The sequence below is a fragment of the Lutjanus erythropterus genome, chromosome 11 (genome assembly GCF_056507025.1).
Source record: "Lutjanus erythropterus isolate fLutEry1 chromosome 11, fLutEry1.hap2, whole genome shotgun sequence".
Taxonomy (NCBI): domain Eukaryota; kingdom Metazoa; phylum Chordata; class Actinopteri; order Lutjaniformes; family Lutjanidae; genus Lutjanus; species Lutjanus erythropterus.
Window position 1 is genome coordinate 13,407,874 of NC_139327.1, and position 6,917 is coordinate 13,414,790.

Sequence of the window (6,917 nt, forward strand, 5' to 3'; positions counted from 1 at the left end):
CCAGTGTCCTCAACTAGCCGAGTAGTCTAGCTCATTTTTCATCATGAACAATGCCTTCAGGAAACACCACATCACAATTCAGTGGAATAAAGGTCAACACAAGGATGTGCTAAGTTGAATTAAAGCTATAATATGTAACATTTCCACATTAAAATGCTAAACATATGTTATATATTATGTGAGGTTGTGTACTTACATTATCCCAAATATTTCCAAACATCTTCAAATGCAGAGAAATACATAATTAATTCAAGGTAACTAGTTGCTATAACTTCTGTGAAAATGTGATATATTAGATACCTCAGAGAGTGAGGAGGAGGGAGAGACTAGTTTGCTATAGGACTGACAACAAGGGCAGCAATTTTTATTTATTTATTTTTTTTTTGCTTTTACATTTCTCTGACCAACTTTGTTTTTGGAGATAAGTCTGTCACACATAGCATGCTCTGTTACATGTTATTGTTCATGAAGGACTTTCCAACAATGAGTAAAGTAAACAATGGTGCAACTTTGAATTAAGAGAAACAAATTAATTAAGCTACCTGTGTCGCATAAATATAATTATGATAAACATTTCAATCAAAAGTAATTATCAGCAGAGAGGATCTGATTTCTTTCCATCAAAAGTAAGTGTCCTGCAGCGTATTGAAAATTATACACTGTATGTAGAGGCTTGTCAGTAGTCACCGCACATTTGTGATCAGCAGTGAAAGTACAGCCCGACTAAATTGTCCCACGGTGAGCTCTGTCACATTAAACTTTTGTTCTGTGGTTTAACAGCAAACAAAAGTGAAGCCTGTTTGAGAACTTGAAAATTACAATCAGGACTAATTAACGCAAAGTCAGAGAAAGCCATTTCAAACTTGATGATCAAAAACTTTTTCTTATACTTGCTCATTTTGAAATCTCCCACCAAGCTGCTGTATGACAGCTATACATGACAGTATGTGGATTTATTGAACTCTCTGGAGTTGTTTTAGTTTAATTAGAGGCCTCAGTTGTTTGGTGCACTTTATTTGAAGGGATGTGACATACACTGTCATAACCATGACATGACTCCTGTCATAAACATGAGCCATTTCACCAGCTATGACATTTTTAAAACAAATTTGACATTGTTTAAGATGTATTTTTATGACATGAATCAAGACAACATGACCTGTTATAAACATGCCATAGCAGGCCTAATTATCAAACTTAAAGAAACTAATTAGCCTTTATGTTTTAACATTAAACTGTCATACAGTGTGTGGTTGGTTTTAACATCAGCTGTCATGAGACCATTATAAGAATAAATATCTTCCTTGACCTCAACTACACTGCTACATTTAGGACAAGTCATTAAATGGCATTAAGTGTTATTACACAAATGCTGTGTCATATAAAATTGATGTCAACTCCTGAAACAATTTGGATTTTTCATTGAGATGTGTGTTAATCTTAAAAGGTCAGTTTGACGACAGGGAATACAGTACTGAGGTGATTTACTGAGTTTTCTGATAGACAGACAACTTTGTTTGTTGCTAAAGTAACCGCTAACTATTGCTAACTGTAGCTGCCATTAGCTATGAATCCATCCACAGATTGGAATATCTGTTATTGAACCACTTACTTCTTATTCCTCACCCACTCTGGCAAAATTCACAAGAACTTTATGAGAATCACCTTTCACCAGCTTCACACAGTTGTAGCTCCATTTCATTTTCTTTTCTGGCAGTCTCCATCATCTTCCACCTAAATCTGCATAGCTTGTGACTTTATGATTACTCGCGAGTTTCCCCGTTGGGCATAGCCTACAGGCAACAAAGACGGTGACAGGTTAACCTGCACTTGAACCACACACTCGCACTTCTACATAAAATCAAACTACACTTTTGTGTATATGTTGGATAACAGTCAGATTTTTAGAAAGTGTCTTCGCTGAGGTGGTTTGACATTTGAAAACTAGAGCCAATCAAAATGTGGGACATGAATCTTAATATGTGGGATGTGGGACAAGGGATAAAAATGCTGCACAGTCCCACATATATGGGACACCTGGTTACCCAATGACACACTTACAATCAACCTTTACATCTATTGTGACATAAAGTTGGCAACATTTCCATTTCATAATTATCTGCGCAACTTTTCAGCAAATTGGCAATGTATACACTGTAAAAAGATTTGTGTTTGGACTTCCTTCAAATTTTAAGTTAAGCATATTTGACAAGAAAAGTTTAGTCAATTTTGTAATCATTCAAAACAAGTAAACTTTTTAGTCAAATACACTTGAACCAACAACTTGTTAGTCACGCCAACAAACTGTTTTTCCTTTTACATTTTCTCAGTTTTTTTCCTACAAGATAATGTACTGAGTCCTATAAACATAATCCCTTTAAATCATCACTTATGACCTCCTAGAAGTGTTTCTGGACCAACCCAGTACACTGGTATTTGACGGCATGGCATCTTTGTGGTGCATACACAAATAGACTGGACAAATCCTACCGATTGTACTTTAAGAGTCAGCTCTTCATTTCATACAGAGAACTTAATCTTCAGCTGCTCCTGTTGGAGCTACTTTGTTCCAGCCTTGGCACAAAGACAATATGTGAAACCGCTCCCAGTGAATTTATTCAATTTTAAGTGCAAGGGGACTGAATTCAATATAACTTTCATTACAGCTCTGTGTTTTCATTATTGTGAAACCAAGAAACCATGACTTGTCTTACAAAGTGTTAGAGACAAACAGCAAGTTGTCATCATATATGTTTTTGTTTTCAAACTATAAAAAGTAGGGTCACTGTAGAGTTTTAACTCTCAAACAATGCATGCTGGGAAGTCTTCTAATATGCTGATCATGTTTATTAATTTTTTTCACAGTGTACTCCAGTTGTCCATTCTAATATTACTCTAAATCCAGAAATCACAATCTGTTTTTTGGTCACAGTTTTAGTGGGGTATTTTCAGGTTACTTCACTGGAACACCGTGCCATTATCATTCATAAGACTCCTATCAAATTAAGCTGCAGACGACATTCAGTTTGTCTTGTAGTCCAATTTATTAGATAATATAAATGTTTATCACATTTTCATGTTATTTATAATATAATCTTCTAAAATAGCAGGTGGTTTACAAAATTTGACAGTACTTATCAGTAATTAATCATATTTACAGTTACAGCGTAAGAATAGGTTCATAATTCAGGATGTGTGTGTGTGCTGAGTGTTGTACTGTAGATTGCACTCATATTCCATCACTGCCGCCCTGGGGAACATGAGGCTGACTTTGTGAATAGGAAATAGTTCCATAGCCTGAAGGTGATTACACATTATTGTATCAGTGAAAATGCCTACTGTGCCTTAATAAAGTGCCACAACAGTTTTACTGCCACTGTGTGTATTGCATTTATTCATCCTAATAGTTTGTTCTTCTGTAGAGAAATGTGTAAATGTTTATTTCTCACTCATAGTGTGAGTCTTCTTCATTGGACCCCAGTCAATTTATTATCAGTCCAGTGGTGTAAATGGGCTGATACTGAGCCAAGAACACCAGATTATGGGTTAATGAAGGACCACCAGGGAGTTGTTGCAAATATGATCATCAAAAGGATGATGAGGAAGGTAGAAATTCTCTGTACATACATTAGAATGAGCTGTCCCATGTATGCACACTGATGCACGGTCTGATACATGCTCTGTCGCAGAGACTTTTGTATTATGAAGGTGAGCTGCAGTGTGTGTCACTGGTTTATGCAACATACTAACATTAAATAAACACGCTGGCTGCAGTTACTTGACATTTTAAGACAGCAAAGCCTCAGAAGAGGGATCAAGTGTGCACACATCCGGGCAAAAATATTCAGGTGCCAGACAAAAAAATATAACAGGAGGTACAAAAGAGAAACGTCTGCACACTGTTAGGCTCCAAATAAATATATTTGAATTCTCCTTTAGGACACTCACATAAAAGGCAGTGTTTCAATCTACAAGATCTTCCTCAGGCATCAGACTTTTCTCCTTTGTGCTTTAAATGAAGCCACCATAAAATATGTTCCATACCGAATCCTTGTTGAAGCAGCTTACATTTTCTTAATTTCTGCAATGGCAAGACTATGGAGCTCAGGAAAAGTAGCTACTGTAGTTTTGTAGCTGGTGGGGTTCCTAATAACCTACTCCTAACAAAACTAAGACATTCCTTTCATTCAACGTTAATATGTTTGCAATAAAACATCTAGTTTTTTTAAAAAAAGGCACTGAACATTTTCATTGTTAAGCTGAATATGTGTTTGCAGTCAAACTATTGTTGTAAGATTCAAAAACATTTCATCCAATTATTATATGGAATGTAAGAGCCGATGCAAAGGTTAGGATTTTAGATTTGTTTAAAGCTGCATTTTCAAAAATGTCCACTGAGGGGCAGATGAACATCAAATAGGTACTCTAACATAGGTTCTCAGTACAATTTATTTAAAGTTATTTTTGAAAATAGAGAAAAGTGGATAACAGCATTCTGTTTTCATATTTTGTTTGTCTTTTTTTGATGCCATGCTGCTGTTTTTAATAACTGAAAGTTTAAAACACTTGGAGTTGTGTGTTATGTATGAAATAAACCTTATTGTTATTTTCAAGACCCCCTGAAACATCTTATATTACTAAAGAAAACCTATAGGGTAAATAAAACAAAGAAGCTAAATAAGTTGTCTACATATCTTCAATTTCTGCCTTAAATGAGTGAAATGTTGAGTAGTTTACTCTCTATTGTCATTCACTGTCACATTTCTTGAACCATGTCAATATTGACTGTTAATGTTATAATTACCTTTTTATATATAACTGGGATAAACTGTGGAACATTTAAGTAATTTTACAGAGAATTGTGTTATAGAATATGAACTCTGGGTGATTTGCTGTCCTTAGCTTTCATCAGTAGGTGTCAGTATTGCTGGAGAGTTGGACTCTTGTGGGAGGGAGGGAGGTGTGGATGAAATGATTTCTCCAGTCTACAGGCAGATGGAGCCCATGAAACAGACATCTGTTTCCTCCTTCCCCCCTCTAGACAACATTAAGAATGAGAACTCTTTGTTCAAACGCAGGAAAAGATTAAATTCCCATGTTAAACAGTATCCAGCTCTCTATGGCTCCCTTGAGTCCCTGCTATGTTGAAATGTGCTGGTATGTTGCTGACTTGAGCTCATTTCCGAGCACATGAGGTTTTTTATAAATGATCTATGTCAGATGGCTGCATGTTTTTTGTTCTAGTGATTGTTTTCTCAGTCATAGGTCAATGGATGATTGTCCAGTTCCCTCATTACAATCTGTTCATCTCACTCTGTTTTTCATTTGGCAATTGAACATGTTCCAGTGTGTTTCAACAGTGTTTGCTCCTGCCAAGAAACAAGGATGTTTATGACTCTGCTGAACTGAACTTGAGTATGCAGGGAGGTGATTGAGTAATATTATCAGAGTGACTGAGAGTAAGAACAAATGTTTTAGTTTATGGTCAAATATTTGCAGGAAGATATTTAATATTGCCTAACAGGAAAAAGTCAAAAAGTTTATGGTTTACTCTCTGGGTTAATGGCAGCTGTGAGAAGTAATGAAGTACAAATGTTTCTGCTGTTATGTATAGATTTTTGTCATATATCTATGCTTTACATATACTTTATGTATTTTACTAACAACTTTTTTACTTTAACTCTACATTTTAACACAGGTACGTGTATTTTTCTCTCCTTACATTTTCAAAACAGGCTCATTACTTTAGTTTTAATGCTTTTGAGAGGGAATTAATGATATTTTTTAATCATTCATAATCACATCATAATCATTGCCTTCTGCCTTCCCAGCATAATCTATTTAAGCCTAAATGGATGGAAAAATAACGCACAGAAAAGAGGATTCCTGGATATCATGCACAACAGATGCAACAAGACCAAAAATAAAAAAAGATGTAACAAGACAATATAAGTAAATCAAATGCAGCTTGTTTCAGAGGAGAATAAATTACTCTAAAAAAAAGGCTCACAAAACTTCTAGCTCAGAATTCTACAATTTAAAAGAATACAGTTATTGACTATGTTAATGGAAAAAAGTAAGGCATTTAATACAGAGTTGGTTTGTTGAGATGTATGTTTACACAGGGGACTGCAATGATTGGTGGAAGATGATAACTGGTCATCAATTGGACTGTGGAAAAGCTGCTGTGATTGGACAAAATTGCACGCGGTGAACAGTAATCAGGTAAACTTGTGTTTCCTCTCCAAGTTTGATATCATGCATTCAGAGTGACGTTAAGTTGTCCCTCTGTCCAGACAACATATGGACATAATGTTACTCCTCCGTGGTGGAAATATTCAGATCCTTTACTGTAAAGATACTTCACTACAAGTACAAGTCCTGCATTCACAAAACCTTACTGAAGTAAAAGTATGGGAATATTATCAGATAAATATACTTGAAGTAAAAGTAGTCATATTGCAGTAAAATATTTCCTGTCAGTGTTATTATGTCTGATGTTTTAGGATTAATATTATTACTTTAATGTTACTGCTGTTTACTGGTGTAGATGTTTAAGGTTGAGCTCATTTTAACTACTTTTTTGGCCACTGTTGGCTGGTTTAATCTACAGCAATGCATCATGGGCTATAAGACCATGAAATGTCTGTAGCATCACTGTCCTGTGAGAACCATGTATCAGCCTTTTTTCAACTTTGTGTTAAAAAGTGCAGTATTTGCCTCTGGGATTTAGTGTAGAAGCATAAATTTGGATAACAAAATAAACCCGACTCTCAACCGGCATGAGGGTGAGTAGATAATGACGGGATTTTCATTTTTGGGTGAACTATCCCTTTAACATTGATCTATCAAGAGTTTGGCAAATCACCTCGGGACATGATCAGGAGGACAGGATCGCTGCAGCAGAGGGAGGTCAG